We start from the raw sequence: 23115 nt of genomic DNA, 5'->3' as shown, positions 1-23115 counted from the left end.
CAATGGGTGTCCCTGAAGGAGCAGATCCATTGTGCAACCAAGAATGCCATGAGAAAGAGTCAAGTCATGGGGTGAGAGCAAGCAAGCAAGATGGAGCCTGACTCTGAAGCCTAGTAGTTGTGGCACTCCCCTTGGTTCTGGACCCTGCCCCAGGACAGTTTATACATTTTATGTTAGACAGTCCTTGGTTAAGATGAAGAAATAACCCTGGGAGCAGGGACTGTAGGCCAGGCCTCCCTCCTCCAAAGGGAGTGTCTTAACCACCAGGCTACAGAGTCAGGCTCCTTCTTGTTCATTGGCTCTTTTGCCTCATGACTCACAAAGTCTGACATTTACTATATGTTTATACAGTGTCTGGTACAGTGATGCCTCTGGGCACTGTTGCAATACAAAGAATAATAACAATGAATCTTTCACAAGACAGTGTTGGGAGAGTAGTAGAAGCTAAAGGACCTAGAGCAGAAATAGATGCAAACAAAACTAGGAAGCCAGGTGTGGCTGTTATGAGGGTGAAAGACACATGAATCTACAGGTGTTGATTGCAGACTTCTAGCAAATATGCAAATGAAAAAGGGTGAGGAGCTGTGATGTCATTAGGCATAAATAACCATTAGAAGGCTGTTGGCTGGCTTCCTGCATTTCACTGCAGGCATGTTGCCTTGGTAACATTTTAGGTCATTGTGGTAATGTTGGGTAGCTACGTACAAGCTTGTGAATTCTGATGTGATTAAGCTGTAATTATGAAATTATTGACTCACAGAAGGGCTCAGAGTACGTGGTATCCACCATTTGCTGATAGGGGCTGTGGCATGTCCTGCCCAGACCAGATTCAGTGGTGCATTACTAGAATTCAATAGTCACCTATTCAGATGGAAGCACCTTTGGATAATGGGTTTTCTGAAGCTAGGAGAGTCAGTCTCCCTGCAGAAAGCTGAAGTTTGGGGACCTGACCGTCCCACAACCCAGACCAAAGAAAAGTGTTGATGCTGGCCTTTAAAAGCCACAGCAGCTGGGTAGGTTAAAGGAGGACTCAGAGAACTGCACAGGAAGTGCTATGGCAGAAAGCTGAAAGAGAAGGATGTGTCAGCATGGAAAGGGGGACTTATTTTATTGTGAGACCAATCAGGTTTAGGGCAAGCTGACCCAAAGCAGGCAGAGATTGATTCAAAGGGCAAACCAAGCTGCAAGAGAAGACTCCTGGATGCACCACCAGAGGACATGGACCTCAGCCAAAAAAGTATTCCAGAGCGGTAAGGAGATTGAGGCAGGGAAATGCATACAGGGTTTATTATTTTTTGTGGATCTGGGTATTTTATATGATGATCACTAAGGCTGCCTACAACTCGGTGCACTCCCACACCGAGTGCGGTGCATGCCCAGAAGAGGCATCACATCAGTTTGACCCATCTCTCCCAACACCTGTATAGATTGTGCACTTCAGTGGGGCTTTCTGGTACTTTTGTCTAATAGCTGATTAAATCAGTGGTAGATAAAAGTGCTAGAAAGCCCCACTGAAGCGCCCAATCTATACAGATGCTGGGAAAATGGGTCTAACTGGCTCAAACTCTTCTTCCAGTAGAGGTACTGGGGAAATGGGTCAAGCTCCTTTTGGTAAAGTGCTGGGGGGGGGTTTCTCCTTCACATCTGTCAGCAGTCTAAGTGAATCATGACTTGTTTTGCACTTGTATGCAAAGTCTGTGCCACACCTATCATGTGCCCTGAGTTAGGCTGGGAACTCAAAATGCCCACATGGATGGGAGATGGTGGGTTTAAGCTTTGAGGGTGAGATGTGGGGCCTGAGTGACCTGTACTAGTCCCAGGCACTTGATAGTTGGACTGTGGGCTTGTGATCCTCATAACAGGGTGCTAGAGAGATGTGCAACTCAAGAATATATGTAGCAGTACCCACCAGGGCTAGTGCTTGTGCTTTGTTCACACTCGGGTCTAAGAGCCTGAATCCAAGGATCAGAGCATAACAGAATAGCTTGGTGAGTGTCCAGCTCTCCCAGGGTTGTGTACGTGTGGCAGACATGCTGACAGGTACAGTAGGCTGGGGATGAAGGGAAGGTTTTCACTGAATACTCTCACTCATGTGGTGTTTGCTTTGTGCTGGAATGTTTCCAAGTGGCTTGTGAGATTTTTGCAATCCAGTGCAATGGACAGTGCAAGTGAGTGAGCACTTCGGGTCACCTTCCCTAAGCCTAATGCAGGGTGAAATCTTCTGTCTCAGTATAAGCATTACTTCCCTATTGGTGAGCCTATGTGTAATTGAATATTAAAGCCATTTCTGTGGGCAGGCCTGGTGCATAGCTTACAGCTGTCAAAAGATGGATTTTGTCTCTGAACCCACTATCTGGTTTGCAAGAGAGCCGTACAGCAATGGCCAATCCCCCTCAATCAGCTGACATTTCTTCAGAGGTCCTAGGGGTATGGTGTAAAGAGAGAATTTTCCCTGTCCTCTAACCACATGCCAGTGACCCCTGGCTCTGGCCAGTTGGTTGGTAGCATGACTCCACTTTCTATACCCCTCCTCCTGTAACTATTTACCTGGAGAAGTCATTACAGCTGGGCCATGTGAAGGGGCACAATGAAAAGGCTGAATCGCTCCCCAAGTCATGTCCCCCTCACATGTGCACCTATACTCTGCCCCTATTAGGAACTATTCATTACCAGAAAGCAGAAAAGATGAAGAAAAGAGCACAAAGTGCACATATACTGAGCAGTCTTTGGGACTTAGTTGAAAGCAGAGTTAAAAGACCAATTGTCCTTCTCAGCTGATGCGGAATAGTTTTAGACTTTGCTCGGTTTTTACAATTTCTGTGTCAGCTTCTCGGCTGTAAATGCGTTTGTGGTACATATGGGAAAAAGAGATGTCTGGCGCCAAATAGGGTCTGCTACAGCTTTTAACAGTCTGTCCCATTTACTATTAAAATGCAGCTTTGCTCAGTGAAAATGCTGCTTTATTGCTGCAAAAATACTTGCCAAAGACGCAGCCCTGATGTCAGGGGAGAAATGTGCGACATGCCAAACAGCTCAGAGCAGCAAGAATACTGTATGGAAACCAGCATCCAAGTCAGAGGGTCTCTTTGTTTCAAAGGGATTCAAAACTGCTGATCAGTGGAGTCCTGAATAGCTCAGGGCATTAGGAGGGAGTGGTGGATAATATGTTTTGATATTTATCATTAATACCAAGTTTTAGTTACCAGAATTCACCAAACAATTAAAATAATTATTGCTTCCTCCCCCCTCACTACCTCAGGAAAGTGATGAGCTCTGGCAGATGGATAGCAGTGTGCAGCCACCGATACACAGGGTCACTGCCGTGTAGCGTGCATCTGTCTGCCTGTCCCCACCAGCACTGAGGAGCCCCTGGGTAGGGCAGCATTCAGTGCATTGCCCAGGAATTATCTGGTTGTGCTTCTACCAAGGGGCAGTTTAAAGGCATGTCTGTGCTGTGACTGCCGCTGTGATAACAGCTTGTGCAAATCCTGCTCAGCGTGGGCTGCATTTACCTGGGAGGCTGGGTAAATGCTTGGTGGCTAGCCTATGCTGAGGTGGTTGCTATGACTGCAAGGCTAACAGTACCTAAATGAGCTCATTTAAAGCTAGCTCAGGTACCTCCCGCATGCTGCTCTCACAGCAGTGACTTCAGCGTAGACAACTCCAGAGTAACAAGATCCATGGGAAACTTCTGGCTCCCTCCCAATATATTCTTCATCCCCACCATTTCACCAACACATTCAACTCCTTCTCAGTTCAGTGGCTCCCCTCTACTTCTGCCGAGACAGAAGCAAGGCCTCTCCTCTAACTCAAGCAGTCCCATCCCACCCAGCTCCTGGTCAGCCCCTGGTCTCATCACATTGCAATGTGACTGCATGGAGGAAAGGCAGGGTTCATCACATACATGGAGCTTCCCCTTTTTCTCCCTGGGTTCACCTTCTCTAGCAGGGAGCTGGCTGGCTGCCGTCGGCTGTAGTGCTTCTTCAGAAATGTTTAACCCCCCTTCCAGGAGCCTCAGCAGTGCTTGGGGACTCAGAAGTCCAAAAGCCAATTCCACTGCAGAGAGGAGAGTCAGTCCACAGGGAATGCTCCTCCTCTTCAGAGTTTCATAGTTGTTAGGGGCTGGAAGGGACCTTATAGATTATCGGGTCCAGCCCCACTGCACTTGCCCAGGAAAGACTGCTGGGATCAGATGACCCCAGCAAGATGGACATCAAGATGCTTTTCGAAGATCTATCCAAGACTAATCTGCCAGGAGAAGTGGGAGGAGCAGGGAGCTCCTGCCACAGAGGAAGAGTAACCACAAGATGGGGCGGGGGAGGACCTGCCATATCTTTGCACCAGCTGAAGGAACTCCTGCTGCCTCTGGAGGCGGAGGAAGTGGCTGGCAGCTCCTTTGAAGCTGCTTGCCCACCCGTCTGTCTGCCTGCTGCTTTCTATACCACCAGTTCCTGGAGCTGCAGAGGCCCACAGAAGCAGTGTGTGTTGGGGAATCAGAGTTGGAAAAGATACCTAATTGTACCCAGTTGAGATGAAGTGTCAGGAGTAGCTGACTGTGTTGCCTGTTGGCATGAGTGGGTGCAGACACAAGGCACTGAGAAAAAACGAGGGCTAAAGACGTGGGAGGTAAGGACTGAAACAAAACTTGGCTGGTCTTAGTTAAGGTGGACAATTTGACAGGTGATCAAGGGGGAGGAATATAGAAATGAGGAAGTTCAAAGCTAGGGAGCACCTAATGACCCATCAAAATGGAACTAGGAATCTCTGCGTTGTGTCAGAACAATTGCCCTTCAAGCCCAGTATCCTTTCTCTGGAAGTGCCTGGTAGAGAGCAGATTCTTTAAAGGAAAGTGCAAGAAAATCCCTAGTGTCTTCCTAACCCCTGCCAGCTAGTGCTTGGCTTATGACCTGAAAAAGGAAGGTTTCTTTAAAAGACATTTTGACTACTTGCTATGAAAATGCCCTTATTCTTATGTACCTGCTCTCATTATCCATACAAATGAGAATTGTTATACACCTTGCATGCCTTGGTAATCTATAAAGAATATTCTCAGTGGAATGCTGAAAGTGCAAAGGAAGCTTGTTAAGCACTCTTTATGCATGGGTATCTAACACAAATGAGTGGGCTGACCATATCCCTTGCCACCAGCCAGGGACAGTGCCAGGGGGTGGGTCATCTGGCCTATGGGCTTCTCACTCTGGCTGCTAGATTTGCTGTGTCAGTTGGTTCAACACCCAGGTTAACATGACCACTGTTCCCCCTTTTCCTACTGTCTACTTCTACTAATTTAGCTGCCAATGGCAACTGAAAACTAGAAATTCAGGAAAGGGTAAGGGGGGGGGGGGCATGGATGGGAGCAGTGTTAAGCCCCTGAGCCCCAGCACAGCAGCTGTGGCAGTCCTATAGACAAACCCCATAGACTGGATCCAGAGGTGGGTTGTCCAGCCCATGAAAAGCCCCACAGCCCAGATGACCCACCTGCAAGGGTGAATCCAGCCTGTGAGCCATATTTTTGATGCCCTTGTTCTTATGCATCTAGGCCAGCGGTTGGCAATATTTTGGGGAAAAGTGCCAAAAACACCCACAACCTTGACTAGTAAGATGTTGGTGTGCCAGGGGAAGACAGTGGGGGAGTCACGAGTGGCCCAATTCGTGTTATGGCATCACAGCCCCGACCCCTTCCCTGCTGTCCACCCTAAGACACGAGCGCCAAGCAAAATGCCTTTGAGTGCCACACTCTGGCACCTGTGCTGAGGGTTGCCTACCCCTGACGTAGGCTTTAAGCTCATGTGTTTCTACAAGTAGTGTCTACTGAGACCGGGGTTGCCTTGCTCTGTATGCCTAAACAGAATAGATTTATGACTTTTTTTTCCCTTTACTATTTAGGTTGACCTTTTTTGCATTTAAATTTATGCCCCAAAGCTTGTACAAGAAACAGTTTCTATTATTAGCAACTTCCTGTTTTAAGAAACATTCCCAAATTTCCCCTCAGTACACTGGGTAAAATTTGCCTTTTCTCTAAGTCTCCCTTTAGTGAGCAGCCAAGGTTTGTTAGCCCCTGCAGTGTTTATTTAACACAGGCTTTCATTGTGTAACTTCAAAATCAGAAAATGAAATGTCCAGCCAGATTTCACTGGAGTTGTTTTACATTGGGAAATCTTAAAAACTTATTTTTATTATTTGGGGGTAGTGTGACACCCAACTAGGGTACGGGGGAAAGGAAAGTCTTGTAATGAAACACCTTCGACTGAAATGCAAGAGAAGTGGGTTTACTCCTGGCTCTGCCATGCCCCAGGATTGACCTTGGGCAAATCATTTAATCTCTCTGTCCCTCAGTCTCTCATCTCTAATAATGCTTTGTGAGGATAATTTTTTTCTTGGTTGTGGTGTGCCCAGATATTGCAATGATGGGGATATAGAAGTAGCTACATATATGGGAATAGAGTCAAATAGGCTACGTCTTCAAAGAGCTTCAAACCTAAGAGTATATTCTGATGGTCCATTGATCATGGAAGGGCTCAGTCTCTTGCAGAACAGGCCCTTGCATAAGCAATATCTGAAGACCCAACATAGAGAAAGGATGTGATTTTTTTATTTTTTTTCCCCCTCTCATTTTATCATATTAGCCATTGTCTTTCTCAAATACAAATAAAATTAAAAATGTTTTATTATATGCATTACCCCCGTAACAGGATACGGGATATGGGAAAGAGGGAGAGCACTAATAGGAATACATTTACATTTTGGAGAAAAGGTTTACATATCCAAGCCTTCTTATCTTGGAGGGAGATGGTGGCTATAATGGAGACCTTTGAGCACAGGCAACAAAGGTCATTCAAGAAGAAAGACCAGCCTCAAAATTAGAGAGAAATGTGGGAAAGGAGTGCATCATGTTGCACTGCCACATGGAAAAGCTGGCCTCAAAACTTATAAGCCAAGCTGAGACCTGTTAACAGGTGCAGCAACCCCAAACCAGAGACTGCTACATCCTATAGGACTCTTTCTGTTGGCTTAAGTGGGTTTGGGATCAGACCCATTAGAATACTGGTGTGGTTGGGCTGCAGTTTTGGCCAAATGATATGAAAGCAAAATTCCCACTGACTGAAGTTGGTGCAGGACTGGGCTCTTGTCTCAAAAGATGGTCCACCAGTTGGCATTTGGTTTCCACCCATGACACTACTGTATGAGCCATCTTCTATAGCTAGTGAATGGGTGCAAGGAAGGCCTGGTGGAAGAAAGGACAAACACAGAGTAAATTTGTTTTGTTAAAATGTTTGACTTGTCAGAAAACTTGACCTATCTATAAAATACTGTAAAATAGTAAAAACATTTGAAAATGATTATTATCCTTTTTTTCAGCCAGGTCTCCAGGAAGCCTGTGAGAAATATGTGTGTTCTGTCAGTTTGGCTACACTGAAATTCTTGTGGCAACCACAGGCAGGGAAAGAGAATTAATACAGTCAAGTTGGAGTGGACTGGAACAACGGGCAGCCCTGGGAATAAAAGAAAACAAAGGTGCAAAAGTGCCAGGAAGTGCCAATCCAAACAAGTGGGAATCTGGTCTTAATTTTCACTACAATCATAGGGCTGTAGTTTCTCAATGCAGGCTGACTTCTTGCTATAAAACTTAGCTTTAAGATGATTTTTATATATTAAAAAAAATGATCAAGTCTGGGGACAGTTGGGCTCAGTTTTTGGCAAACAAGGTTGATTTTAATGGCATTACGTTAATTAGACAACTGGGACTAATTTGCATTACGGTCGATTCCAGGAATGTGAAAAATTGGTGGTGACGGAGATTTATGAGTGCTGTGCTCATGGTCATGGTGAGCCTGCTGGTTGCTACTTATAATTTAATATTAGTTCCACTGGGATAAGTTTTTTCCTCTTTTTTTTAAGAATGTAAATAAGAATGTAAATCTGAATCCCTGTGGTTCAAAGAAAAACAAATTATTTGAGGTCATAGACTTTGCTAACTTGGGCTCAAAATATCCCCTGCTTTTGTCCTGATTAATATCATCAAACAGATGTCTGGTTGTTTATTAAATGTGCAGATAAACTTCAACTTACTCAGTAATGAACATTGCTAGTAAACTCAGACTGTACAGGGCAATGTGCCAACAGAGATATTTTAGCTGGCTGCAATGTTTTTCTCTCTCAAGTATAGTGTGCGTATGTGGACGTAGCAAGTAGGGAGGGGTGAATGACATCAAAGTGATTTTGAGAACTTCTGTTTTCTTCTCTCTCCCTCCCTCAAAGATTTTCCTTGGATCATTGTAGTCGTCCCACTGAATGATAAGAGGAAAGGTCTGAATGCTGTGCAACAAGTGTCCCTTATGAAGATGCCTTTGCTTCTGGTGTGGTACTTGTTATGGGAAAAAAACATTCTCCTGTGTTACGCATTTCATTCCCAAGGGATATGCAGGGCACATCTACATGTGTGCTTTACTCTGCGTTAGATTAATATAATGCACAATAAAGAGCCACTGTCTACATGTGCACCACAGTTATTGCGAAGTAGATGAATTTACTTTGGCATAGGATAGTCCTGTCAGACATGGGTGCTATCCTACACGGCAGTAAATTACTGTGCTTAAACACGTGTAGATGGTGATGTCAGGATTTGTTTAGTCACATTATTAGCATGTATAGACGTACCTGCAGAGCGTTCCCTTCCCTTCTTAAGCACGTCTGCCATGGACCAGTAGGGCAGAGCAGGAGCTTGGTGCTTTGGAGTATTAGGCAAAAGATCCAATGGTACTCCACTGGGTGCAGTCAACTGGGAACTAAGCTTATTTAGTCTGCAGAAGAGAACACTGAGGTGGAATTTGATAGCAGCCTTTAACTACCTGAAGGGCACTTACAAAGAAGATGGAGCTAAAGTGTTCTTAGCGGTGGCAGATGACAGAACAAGGAGCAGTCGGCTCAACCTGCAGCAAGGGAAATTTAGGTTGGATATTAGGAAAAACTTTCTCACCAAGAGAGTGGTGAAGCACTGGAATGGGTTACCTAGAAAGGTGGTAGAATCTGCATCCTTGAATGTTTTTAAGGCTAAAGCACGGCAATTCACATGTAGATGCACCCATTGTGAGCATCTTGACCACCCAGAGCCATGGAGGATGATGCAGGGACGCTCCATCAGTCAGATAGTAGTCCTAACTTGTGTAAGTGAGAGCTACAGAAGCCTAGTTGGTCTGTGAATAGTGTTCTTTGTTTCTTATTGACCAGCATTTCAATAGGCAGTGTTTTATGGCCTCTGAGGCAAGGTCATAATTATGAAGTGACAAATATTTTCGAAGTGTACTGAAGTAAATAGAATAGAAATGAAGTAAAAAGGAGACCTTTAAAAATGAACGAGGCAAGTGAACTTCCATTACTTCAAATGGACGTGTTCCCGTTTTACTGTTAAGAGCAAGCCAGGACTGTGATTTTTGTATTGTGCCATAAATAATAGGTAGCTCAGCTGCCCTTCTGAAGGTTGATTTTAATTCACTCCTGTTAACTTTGAAATGTAAAGGTGTTCAATTTGATTGAGAGAGATTGTTTATCTATTTTATTAGTGATTCTTAATCATTTTCACCCTCTGTGTTTCTTTCTGTCACATCATTTTAATATACCTAGACATTTAATTAGGGTTTTTTAGCATCCTTTATGATACTTCATAGAATCATAGAAACATAGAAAATAAGGATTGGAAGGGACCTCAAGAGATCATCTAGTTCAACCCCCTGCTCAAAGTAGTACCATCCCCAACTAGATCATCCCAGCCAAGGCTTTGTCTAGTCAGGTCGTAAAAACTTCAAAGGATGGAGAGTCCACAACCTCTCTGGGTAACCTGTTCCAGTGTTTTACTACTCCTCTAGTAAGAAAATTCTTCCTAATATCTAACCTAAACTTCCCTTGCTGCAACTTAAGACCATTGCTCCTTGTTCTGCCATGTGTCATCACTGCGAACAGTCTAGCTCCCCGCTCTTTCCATTCCCCTCTATCCTCTTTCCAACTGGCAGGTAGTTGAAGGCTGCTCTTAAATCTACACTCAGTCTTATCTTCTCTAAACTAAATAAGCTCAGTTCCCTCAGCCTCTCCTCATAAGTCATGTCCCTCAGCCACATTGACCTCTGCTGGACTCTCTCCAATTTGTGCCCAAAACTGAACACAGTACTCCAGATGTAGCCTCACCAGTGCTGAATAGAGGGGAAGAATCACTTCCCTTGACCTGCTGGCAACACTCCTACCAATGCAGCTCAGTATGTTGTTAGCCTTCTTGGCAACAAGGGCACACTTGGCTCATATTCCGCGTATTGTCCACTGTAACCCCCAGATCCTTTTCTGCAGAGCTGCTGCCCAGCCAGTCAGCCCCCAGCCTCTACTGGTGAATGGGATTGTTCCATCCTAAATTAAGGACTTTGCATTTGTCCTTGTTGAATCGGATGAGATTTCTTTTAGCCCAGTCCTCCAATTTGTCTAGGTCACTCTGAATCCTAGCCCTACCCTTCGCTTGAGAATCTTGAAAAATTGGTGGTACTTATTTAAACATTGGTTCAGTTACAACAAATGTCACATCATCTACTGGTTTTGTGGGATGTAGATGCCTAAGCACTTGCCTATACTGTGTCCATGGTGGTTTTTGGGGAGGGTGGGACTGAGCACACCTTCCCTATGCACAGGCCACCCATGCCTGCTGATTTGCTCCAACACTGGAAGTTTGCCCATGAGGCTGCTCTAGACTTGTTCCCAATGCCTTTAGTTGAGCTGTTAATTTCTGGCAGGTCTGAGAGCAGTCTCTGGCTATGAGTGAGGCTATGTTTGGGGCAACCTAACTTGTGAACTTCTATCTCTGAAATGGGGCTCTGGTAGGCAGAGTGTGCTTAGCCTTGTCCTCTCCTGGACCTGTTTCTGACAGTATAGATAAACTCAAAGTCAGTAAACTGCTTTTGGAAATCTTAGCTCAGGTGCTCCTAGATTCTGTCCATGTATATAAAATGGAGCTGTTAGTCGGTGGTAGAGGGGGATCTGAAACTGCTAGATCTAAGCAAGTTTGACTATCACCTATCAGGCACATTCTTAGACTGATCAAGTGTAACGGATAATTTTATTTATCTTGAAGGATCTGATAAACGGAGCGCAAAAAGCCTCTGTAGTTGAGCAGCTCTTATCTCAATATCTGTATTTATATTTTCAAAGAACACTGATGCAATAAGGCTATCCAAAGAACTGCTTTCCATCAACCTGGGAACAGAGACAAATTAGAATGCAATAGCGTTGTGTGAAAATTATGCCAAATATAATACAAAAGTGTGTGGAAAAGAACATTTGTACTCTAGTTCCAGGTCATTCAAATTTCCGTGACATGGCTTGGTTTGGCGATAGAACATAGTGCCAGAACTCATCAGTGGTGCTGTGTTCAGACCAAACGCTTCAGAGCAAAGTACAAGGTATCTCATAATGGACAGGTATACAATAGCCTGACCATGGGGGAAAGTTCTGCATACCCTTCTTTGGTCAGAGATTGGCTTACGTCTAAAAGTCTGTGTGTTTTATAGCTCTTCTGAAAGACGTCCTTTATCCTAAGGTAACTGTGAGTGTTCACATTATCTAATATAACTATGTAGCTTTTCCCCATCAAGTTCTTGGCCTCAGTGACATCCAATGGCAATGAGTTTCATAGGTGAGTTATTTCATATGTTTGAAAAAAAAAAAGGTATTTTTTGCTTTACGTTAATGATGACTCTAGTATGAAGTGTCATGCTGAACCACATGTTAACTTCTTCACTTTGGACAGCTAGGCCTTTTTGACCAGCTTCTCCATTTGGTGAAATTCCTAATCCTGAAATGCAGTGCTAGTTTTTAGAAGGATTCTTCCCAAGAAGAACCTGGAATTTAATTACTGAAGGATCTGTCATTCTTAGTGGGTCACTTATAAGTACTAAGTCATTCTTTAGAGCTAAGAAGAGGCTAGCCTGTCCTCTTGTATGCTAGAATTAACTGCTTCAGGAAGCAGTCAGGCATAGCAGTGAGAAGTTTTTTCCTTACACCTAGATCCACAGTGACATGTGGCCAGTTTATGCAAGTCACCAAATTATACTACCATTTTAATTAACTTAATTTTACCTTTTTCATAGACAAGGATCTGGCTAAAGTGCATTTATCATTTTTAGACTTTTTTTCTTTTACTGCAGTTGGATAAATCCAAAGATAAATATGGAGGCTATGACAAATCACGTTCAGAATTTGGCCACGCTGTCAAGGCTGGGGGGCTGTTGTCACCTGCCTCCAGGATTGCTTCCATTGCCTGTTTAGACCTTGTTCTTCTTGTTCAAAGCTGTTAATTGGCATAGCATGAAGCATGGTCCACCTATGTAATTCAAGCCAGGCCTCTTGTAATCAGGGAAGGCAGAAAAACAAAAGGGTCCATGATAGGGATCTTACTCTGGTGACCTAAATTGCTGACATGCTGCTTAGCTACTGTGGTAATGGGTTCAATAACAAGCCATAAGATAGAAAGAAAGACATTGATCAGTTGGTAGTCTGGGTCCCATTCTACTCCCAGATGTGCATATGTTGCTCCTATTAACTTCTGCTGCTGGTGTACCTTGGCCAAAAAAGGAAAGTCATTCACAGGCATTTTGGTAACTTCCAACTAGAATTTCATTTCAGCCATGAATACACACTTCCTTCTTTGCTTTCCATCAATATTTGTTTAAACAAAGCCTTGCTCCTAAGAGTGTTGTGAAATAACTTAGACATACACAGCTGTGATGTGTTTAGTCATAAACAATTAATGAAAATTCATGTCATATGGAAGCAGAAACAATTTTGTACATTCTTGGGTCAGTTTAGGACAGCAAACAATAGCACATGACTTAGGTGTTGAATCATGCAGTTTGAATATCAAACTGTAAACATCAAATACTTAAGTATTCTCAATGAACTGTTCACGTGGACTGTTTGCAGATGTGGGAAAAAACAAACAGCGCTTTATTTTAAACTCGGCATGCTCCTGTGCTGAACCCAGCACATACCCAGAAGAAGAAGTGCATTAGTTGCACCCAGCTGTCCCAACATCTGTAGAGATCAGGCACTTTAGTGGGGCTTTTTTTGGTGCTTTTATCTAATAGCTGATTGAATCAGCTTTAGCTAAAAGTGCCAAAAAGCCCCACTGAAGCACCCAATCTATACAGACACTGTGGAGCCAGGTCAACATAACATACTGGTGCTTCCAGTAAATCATGTCCCCCTGCCCTTCCACGTCTGCCAGTGCCCCATGATTCCTTGAGTCTAAAAAGGTTGAGAACCACAGGTTTACATATTTCTGAATTTGTTCTTGCTCCACATCAGGATGAGAAGCAACATGTTTCCTAATTTACTGCAAAGGAAATTTCTGGGAAAAGTCCATTAATTTTATTTTCATTTTGGCTTACTTTATATTTAGAGTATAACACAAAATAAAATATTCAAGACAAGAAATCATATGAATCATAGAAATTAAAGCCTGGAAGGGACCTTGAAAGATCTTCATGTCCAACCCCCCTGCTCTGGGCAGGAATACTGCTGAGATCAAATTATCCCAGCAAGGTGTCCTGTCCAGTCTCCTCTTGAAGACTTCTGAGGTTGGGGACTGCACCACCTCCTTGGGAAGCGTATTCGAGATTCTGGTCACCCTTACCATAAATAAATTCTTCCCTACATCCAACCTTAAACCATCCTCTAACTGTTTATGGCCATTGCTCCTTGTTCTCCCCTGGTGTGCCCCAGTGAATGGTTTTTCTCTCAGCTTCTGATATTCAACCCTTACATACCTATAGATGGCCACCAAGTCCCCCCCTCAGTCTTCTCTCCCCCAGGCTGAACAGTCCCAGATCCCTTAGTCTTTTCTCATAAGGTTTGTCCTCCAAGCCCTTAATCATTTTTGTGGCCCTTCTCTGGACCCTTTCAAGATTCTCCATGTCTTTTTGAAGTGCAGCACCCAGAACTGGATAGAGAGGAAATATCACTTCCTTAGCCCTGCTCATGACGTATTGGCTACTGCATCCCAGTATGCTACTAGCTCCGTTGACTACAGCGTCGCACTGGCAGCTCATGCTCATCCTGTGATCAACCATAACCCCGAGTTCCCTTTCATCCATTGTGCTGGCCAGGACATCTCCTCCTAACCTATGTTCATGTCGCTGGTTACTTCTCCCCAGTTGAAGCACTCTGCATTTATCCTTATTGAACAGCATTTATCCTTATTGAACAAAAGTTATTTTAATTTTAAATGCTAGATTTCATTCTGATGATCTTGAACATTTTAATTTTGTCAGAACTATTTTTAATGGTTTTCTTCTGTGAGAAAATTCTGGAAACATTGGGCTTGTTTTGTGAGTATTTTTGACAGGCATGCATATTCTGATAGAATATGCATGCCTGTCAAAGTTCTGTCAGCTTTACTGGTAGATTTTTATATCTTTGCCTTGAACTGCATATATTTGTATCTATTTATACACTACATATTACACTGTGTTCCTCTCTTCTGTGTCTGCTATGTATTTTTTAAGCCCTGTTTCCATAACCGTATACATATCTACTATGGTGGTGATTTTTGGCATTTTAAAGTGGTGTTAACAAAGATCAGATGTTGACATTATTTATAAAAGAGCTGTGGTTCTTTTTACTAGGTGTGGTATGTGCTGATAAAAAAACAAGCAGTGTATGCACTACAGTGAAGTTCTTATATTTAGCAGGTGAATAGTCAGTGTTGTACCTATAATGAGGTTTGCTCATGGAAAACCCCTTCAAGTTCCTTTTACCAATGCAGTATTCCTCACTCTAAAAATGCATCCAGCTGTTTTGTGCTTCTGACCTGAATTACCCAGTATGCAAGGATTGTTTTGCAGGCTGTGCAGTATTAAATAGCAACTCCTGCTTTGCCTCAGGTGTTGAGTTTAGGCACATGGTTCACTGGTTATTTTAGGAAAACATGAGCTAACATTGCAGACAGCTTGCTCTCAGTTTAAGGGCTGTGCATCATTTCTGTATGTGCTACAGATTACTGCAGACCAGAAAGGCTGATTATAGAAATGCCTAGTGTTTGCCCAGCCCACAACACCAGAATAAGATTTTTCATATATTTGAATTTTTGCTGAACCAGATTTGAGAAGAACTGTGGTAAAGTGACTACAAGAAATGAAGAGGGGAATATATTTGGAGTAATGACAGGTGTTCAAAGACAAACTGCTGAATGCCCTAAAGGCTGCTTGTGTTGTCTAGTAATAAACACAGAGTACTTGATTCTACCAGTCCTATTTGTGTTGAGGAATAACTGGCTCTGCAAGCAGTTCCTGCACGCATATGTACAAGTAGCAGAATTACGTAACAAGGGAATACACAAAGACAAGTGTGGAAAATTTGGAGCTGCAAAAGTGAGGGTGCAAGAAGAGACATGTAGGTCTATTCCACCTATTAGGGCCAGGTACAGACATTACACTTTTACCAGTATAACTGATTGGAAACCAGTCTATACCCATAACAGAACAGAAGTTTGGCACACAAAACCAGTCTACACCTGTAACAGAACAGTAGTTTGGTATACGCCAACTCACTTAAAAATGTTGGAACCTCGTCTAAGATTTGTGTATTCTGTTCATGACTGATCTAAATTATGCCACTTACAGAAAACCGCATAATTTAGATCAATTTCACTTCCTTTTTCAATGTCTGTATCTAGCCTAGAGGTCTAAATGGATTTATTTGCCTGAGTGCAATTCTATTCTATCCTGTTCAAGTCTCTACTTTTGTAACACACTGGGTACATTCACATGGGACGCTTTACTGCGCGTTCGACTAATCTAATGCACAGTGAAGCATCACTCTCTACATGTGAGCTGGACTTAACTGCACATTAAATTAGTCTAAAGCACCATTTGCTGATACCAACACATACAGGTACTAGATAAATGGTGCATTAGATAATGCACAGTAGTGCATGTGTAGATGCTGACAGGAATCAATTTTGCTCCTGGTCAGCCCAGACAGCAGGTGACCACTGCTGCTTGGTTTAGCCACAATGCAGGAAGAGCTGTGCCAGCTGCAGGGGCAGCAGTCTTCCAGCCCTGTGCACATCAGGACACATCCCTCTGTGCAGTGTGCCAGGAGACAGCTGCCCCTGCAGCTGGCGCAGCTCTCCCAGCCCCATGTACACTGGGACTAGCCTACATTTCCCCCGCCAGCCCCAGGCTGATACCTGGGGGAGCCTGGAGCTTCCCCTGGCTCTTGCAGGGGGGCAGAGCAGGGCAGGAGCAGCCCTGGACTGGGCTGTTCCCATTGGGCTCAAATCTGTGCCCAACAGGGCACACATATAGATGTGTTCCTGAACATATCTTACTGCGCCTTATTTTACTGCACAGTACTAACTAATGGCACATCTTACCTTCAGACCTGAGTAACAAAAAGGCAGTAAGGAGGAGGAGGACATATTTTTTGTATTAACAGTTTACAGGTATTTGGGTAGAATGGACAGCTGAGATTGCAAACTGGCAATGAAGGAGCAGAAGCCATTAGGAACTCAAAAGTGATAAATGAAATAAGGCTACACAAAAGATTAAACTAGATTCAAACAAAACTATGATTCCTTAAGGAAGAAGTAGGTTCACAGACCCAAAAGACTAGCATGTCCACATGGACGCTGCACTACACTGTCCCAAGAAAGGAGTAGTGACTCTGGAGGGTAGTAATTTGCAAGCGCCAGCAGCAAATTGTCACCTCTGCTTCACACCAGCTCAGCTCTGCTGGCTAGCATGCTGAAGAATCTGAGCCAAAGCCTGCCCTGTTTTCTGTCCTGTCTTCCTTACCCCTGGAGCCAAAGCTTACATACTCTCTGCAGGGGGAGTTAGGGAACACCATTTACAGACTAGCAGAAAGGCTTCAAGGAAATCTCTGGGAAAATTTAGCATTTGGAATCAGAGCTGATTGCAAAGACAGGAGAAAGCCACTGCCATGGTGGGGGGCAGAGGTGGGAAGCAGAGAGCTTAGTTATCAGACCAGAATGGAAAAAGGTTAAAGGAAAGAGTTTAGGTCTGCTTATAGATTGGCTAAAGCTTGGGCAGGATTTTTCTTTTGATTGACTCTCCCACTGCAGAACAACAAACATGATCAGGGCCCAGGAGATGCATCTTATGAGGATAGGCTGACAGAGTTATAGGCTGAAAGAGGGTTATTTAATTTGGAGAAGAGAAGACTGAGAGGGGATTTGATAAAAGTCTTAAAATACCTGCCGGGTAATTGTAGAGAGGATGGAAATGTACTTTCCCTGTGGCTGTAAAGGAAAGATCTAGAAGCAACAGCTTCAAGCTGCAGTTGGGGATTAGGTTGATTAGGAGAAACTTTCTGACTGTGAGGTGTTCAAGCAGTGGAACAGGCTACGTAGAGAAGTTGTGGAATCTCCATCCTTGGAAACTTTCAAAAGTAGGGTAGACAGACACTTGGCTGGGATGATTTAGTCAGGGCTGATCCTGCCTTGAGCAGGGAACTGGACTAAATGACCTTGTGAAGTCCCTTCCAGCCCTGCATTGCTATTGGTTCCTATGAACCTCACCCCTAATTTAATTTTCCATTTCTTAACAGGAAAGGTGGATCCATTTATTCATTGTTCCACTGACCTCTTATAAACCTATATTGTAAAACAATGCACATAGGCAGTGTTTGGTATTGCTGTACTGTAATCATGTAAAGAGAGATCCTTTTTACATTCATTCTTCATAAGGGGACACTGCAAGAGCCGTGGGCCTGCTGTATAGATCTGGGTGAATTTTTTTGGTTAAATAATTTATGCTCCAAAATATGCAGTGGTAGGTTTACAAAACATGATTGAATTCAGCAAATGGTTTGGGCTGGAAAATGAGATTTTTCTTTTATATATATTTTACCTGAAACAATTAGATTTTTTTTGTCTGTTTTGAACTATTTTAAGACCAATTTTACTTTAGTTTAATTAGGAAAATAAAAAAACCCCAAACCTTAAAAACAAAGTGAAATATTTTAGTTTGGGTTTGAACAAGATGTCTTGCTTGACTCTAAATGAATTTGGGGAGGGAGGTGGTGGTTCATTTTGGCCACTGAACTGAAAAACGAGTTATTCCCACAGCTCCATGGCAAAGGCTTCCTGAGCTGGTTCAGGAGTACAATGGGGATTTGAATCTGTCCTTTGTAGGTGACTGGGGATTCTGCTGACATGGGGAAATCCCCAAGTGGCATAATGCCAGCACAGCTACTTAGGTGGGATGAGGCTGGTAATTAGGCCTGTATTGGCCCTTTGTGTAGTGCTGAAAGCACAGTGCCATCTGCAAAATTTCTCTCCTCTGTTTCCATTTTGTGGCTCCTATAATAATATTTCAAAGGAACTTATGAACCTCTTAGTGGGTTTTTAAATAGTTGTTCTTATGGTAACTGCCTAATGCTGCCTCCTTTGTCATGTCTTAATCGTGCCCTACCCTCCAATCTACTAATAAAAGAAACTTAAACCTCAGTGTGAAAACTCCTTATACCATAAAAATAAATAAAGTACCTTCTGCTTCCCTTGGTGTGGAAGGCATATGGGCAGATTCTCAGCTGGTGTGAATTGTCATGGTTTCACTGGACATTTTGCATGAGCTGCACCTGCTGAAGATCTATCCCATATTCTTTATCCATTTGAAATGCTCTACCTGAAGACATTACATTGAAGGAAGGGAATTTATGAAGGAGTATTTTATACAGTGGCAAGAGTTCCCAGAAGGTGGAGACTTAGCCAATAAAATAGGAAGAACTGGAGACTTCAAGTGTAGAATGGAGCTAGAATTATTCTTTTCAATGATATAGTTAGTGTCTGTGTCTTCCTCTTTTTTTAGACCAACCAAAACCATTTTGATAGAAAATTGTATTCCTTCTACAGAAGCCTTTAGGTTTAAAGTCCTATGGAAAATGCTGTACATTTTCTTCAGTTTTATGAACTTCTCTATAAATAAAACTGAGGTAAGGGACTTGCTCAAGACTGCCAAGGGAGCCATTGTTTTAATGTGGGAGTTCTTTGCATCCAATTCTATTCCTTAAGCCATGCCTCTCTTCACAGAGGGCAATAAATATAAGGAATAAACTATTGGGAAAGTGATAGAAACAAAGAGTATCAGTAAGTGTGACATGTATAATTGTTCTGGGAGAAGGAGGCAAAGGATAAGAGCAGTTACACTGGGAAAGTTAGATAACGGCAGACCTGAAAAAGTATTAAAAAAATCAGGATTTTTCCTGTTAAAGAAGCATAGTTTTATATAAGCTAAGTGTGAGAGTGCCCTTACTGCTCTGGAGGGTTTATGACTATGCATTTGTTCATATCTCACATAATCCCATCTGTGTATGTGTTTGGCTAAAACAAATATTTTCCTTTTGAATCATGCCTGAAAAATTCACCAAAGCAATGAAGGAGGCATTCAGCACCAAATCCCATGCTGCTTTTATAAGGTCACCTTCTGTAGTGCACCCAGGTATCTTGCAGTAGTCTTAAGACATTTCTCCTCTGAAGTTCAATGCACTTTCATGTTCAGTGCCTCCCTTGAGCGGATAAAAACCAGACATTCTTAACCTTTTGTTCATAGAGCACTAATAGTGGATGGTAGAAAGTCAATTACTAACAGGGTGCTGGCTCCTCCTCCTCATTTCCAGCTGCTAAATTGTAGGTTAAGCATTAAAAAAATCTAGAAATCCATTACATTCTTCCCATGTAGGCAGTGGAGGTGGTTGCTGTGGGGCTGTCCTGTCACTGTGAATGGGAAGGGAAGTACTCTACAGGATGCTCACTAGAGCTTGCCAGAATTTCCCTCTCCTGGAAAAAAATATTCTTATGTATATGTGGGGAGGCGGGAGAGGGAAGGGGGCGAGAATGACAAAACACAACTTCTGTTCTGAATCAGGGGGGGAATCCTTTTTTTTTTAAACTGGAATGAAAAATTCTGAACAGTGTCAGGTTGGGAAAACCCGCGTGGAATCAGTGATATGCTGACAGGACTTGGTCCCTGCCTGCCTGGTTTTCCTTGACAGTTTCAAAAGAATCAGCATATTCCTGTAGGAGGTTTTGATTCCACAAAATCAGCATTTTCCCAAGGAAACATGTTCCATCAGAATATATCTGAAGAGTTCTTACAGCGAATATGCAGTTCCCAAATTCATACATGTACGTTAGTCAGGTAAAAGCAGTGACTTTAGCTGGGTTGGACCAGGGTAAACAAGAGACAAATTAGGTCCCCAAATGTTTTGAGGGTCTCTAAAGTGGTGAATGTATTGTGTGCAGTTTGGGGAAACACTTGAATGAGTTGCAGTTTTAAAAATCTTCCACAATACACTGAATATCCTCATTAAGTATTTGCCAACTGTGCAAAGGCATGGATGGATTGGTGGTCAAATGATGCGCTGCAATTTTAATTCTGTGTTAATTTAATATCACAAGAGCACAGTGGGCTTCATTAGGGTTTTCAGTAATATTATAGTGAATTGATGTGGTGGTTAGAAACACGACTGATATCATATTGCAGCAGGATGACAAAACACTGAGTAATGGGGCTCATGCAGGATTCTGCAGCATGAGGAATGACAGCATTGGGTAGTTCATTTTTCATACATGTTAAAATGGCATTGAAGTAGTATTGTAGTGGTGTTTGTGTCCATAATGGATCAAGGAATATGTGAGAAGCAGGATTTGTTTGGTAATATCTTGTATCAGAGCAGATAAGCTTTTGGGCATCAAATGCCCTTCTTTAGGTCTGAGAGGGCACATCTATACATTCATTAATGCACTTTTGCTACTGTACATTGTTTAGTACCTCTAACATGAGGTACTACATAAAGGTGTATTAGGCTGTCCTAATGTGCAGTAGCAAAAGCAAATGCCTTTTTAGTGATGCTTAATGCACAGTAGACTAGTTTTAGTGCACATTAGCATATTAGCACTGTTTTTGTCACAATGCTTTAATGTGCAGTAGAATAGGCTACTGCTCATTAAAGTGCACATGTAGACTTGACCAGAAAGAAGCAAAAACAGCCTAAGCAAAATACTGGGTAGATAGAACAATTATTTTGATCAGCTTTTGGCCATGGTTGAGTGATACATCACCACTAAAGTCAATCAGGTTGCACTGGTGAAAATGAGGACAGAATTTGACCCAGTACATTGAAACACTTACAATAGAGCATAAAGGACAGTCTCAGTATTGTGTGTGTGTGTGTACAGTGCCTTGCATACCAATCTAGTTTAAGGTATAAGGCCCCTAGGTGTTATGGTAATACAAATATAGCACTAACTGGTGGAAAGAAAAGTCTGAACTTCTTATTTCACATACTGGAGCAGGCCGTAACAAGGGAAACAACCCCAGAAGCCATTATGTGTCACCTTGAAGGTCCTGATTTACATATTCCAGGAAGTGGTTTTGCAATGTGTCACTCCCTTTTTATGTATCAAATGGCCATCAGAATAATAGGTTTGGGGATCAGCTAGCTCCGGAAGGATTCCCTGGCCAGACACTAAGCTAGTGTAAATACTTATAAATCCACTTAGCTGGGTGGAGCAATGCACATTCACACCAGCCATGGATCAGGCTCTTTATGTTTTGATAGGCTAGAAGATCAGTTTTAACCCATCTGAATCTTACACTCCCTTTGTTTACTCTCTCGGTAGATCCGAATGTGCCATACTCAAGCAGCATTGTTAATAGGGTAAATTGTAAGCGATTTCTTCCTTTTCAGTGCTGGAGCCATTTGCACTGTTGTCACAAGGGCTGAAGGAACTGCTTCTTGACTGATCCTAGGATTTTAAGCCTTAAAAGAACAGTTTGACACTCTGTGACCTACCCTGTAATTTTCCTAATCCATCTCTTTATAAATACATGCTCCCAAGAGGGGAGGAGGGGGAGAGAGGACTGTATGCACCACATAGATGTGTGCGTTTTACTGTGTCTGCTTGACAGGGCTGGAGGTGCTGGCAGGCTAAATGGATTAAATACTGGGAATGTCAGTTCAAAAACAGGAGTACCAGCCTGACATATGGACCTAAGTGAAATGAGATTATTCACTGGTCACTGCTTCCGGTCTATGTAAAGTAATGACGGAAAATGTTGTGGCTCAAGATCTAGATGTGCAAACCAATTATTCACCAGAAACCTTCACTTGTCCTACTTGGGGAGACTCAAAACTATTATAATCCTCACATTCATAGAAAAGCACCAGGATAGGTAGGTTCTCCTTGGGGCATCCTTCATTGACACTGTGGTCATTAAAATGTATCTGTTGTTTATTCTGGGTAGTTACACCATTGAGGGAAATGATTCCAAAATGCCTGACAAGATGTCTAATAAAAACAATATCTAAGAGGCCAAAGTGGTGGTGACAAAGTACCAGATTTTACTATTATTAGTAGTAGTAGTATTAATAATAATACATATTATCATTATTATTAGTAGTAATAATTGAAGTAATAACAACAACAATTATTATTATTATTATTACTATTAATCTTTCTTTCCCTCATGTTTCTCTTTGCATCTCTTTCCCTCTTGTTTCTCTTTGCATCTGGTTTTTGCTTTGCATGGCCTGGAGGGTGTAAACTGTTCAGGACAGAGACCGTCCTTAACTTGCCATTTGTTCATTGGAAACCTGCTGCCAGAACTTCATAAATAATTACAGTGGTACACAGGCTCAGAACATAATTTCATGGCACATCAAACATCATAGTTTCTTAACCGCATTTTTTTCATGCCAAATTGCATTGCATTAATTAGGGACCAAAAATGTTAAAGGCTGCCACAACTTTGTTCCTTGAAGTCTAAAGCACACACTCACGAACTCAAAATCAGACAAATGGATTTTTGATCAAAAGTTTAGAAACAATCATTCTTTCACCAGGCATCAGCAGTGATCACAATTTTGGCATCAAAGGTCAGTTAGCTACAGATAACAAATCACAGGGTCAGGGAGGGGCCATCTTCCAACTTTAACTTTGCTGTGACACACAACCTCTCTGTGTAATTTTTCTGTGTGTAAATATACAGTATAAGCCCTGTTGATTTTTGTGCGGGCCGGCTCCCGGTCCCGTCCTCGCCGGGCGCGAGCCGGGCCCGT

The 23115-nt window shown here is 42.7% G+C and overlaps 1 long non-coding RNA gene across 4 annotated transcripts in view; it reads left to right on the top strand.

Moving 5' to 3' along the window:
• Window positions 1–23115, top strand: part of LOC102369613 — a 107224-nt gene that overhangs the window by 13178 nt on the left and 70931 nt on the right. Inside the window, exon 4 of one of the 4 annotated variants that reach the window (XR_003092520.1) lies at window positions 7360–7505. The exons of the other annotated variants lie outside the window; for them this stretch is intronic. This is a non-coding gene — a long non-coding RNA (uncharacterized LOC102369613). Of the gene's footprint in view, window positions 1–7359; window positions 7506–23115 lie in introns of those variants that run through there. 4 annotated transcript variants of the gene reach the window in all.

This window comes from Alligator sinensis, unplaced genomic scaffold (genome assembly GCF_000455745.1).
Source record: "Alligator sinensis unplaced genomic scaffold, ASM45574v1 scaffold59_1, whole genome shotgun sequence".
Taxonomy (NCBI): domain Eukaryota; kingdom Metazoa; phylum Chordata; order Crocodylia; family Alligatoridae; genus Alligator; species Alligator sinensis.
The sequence above is the reverse complement of the archived record's forward strand: the minus strand, read 5'-3'. Positions and strand labels throughout refer to the sequence as shown.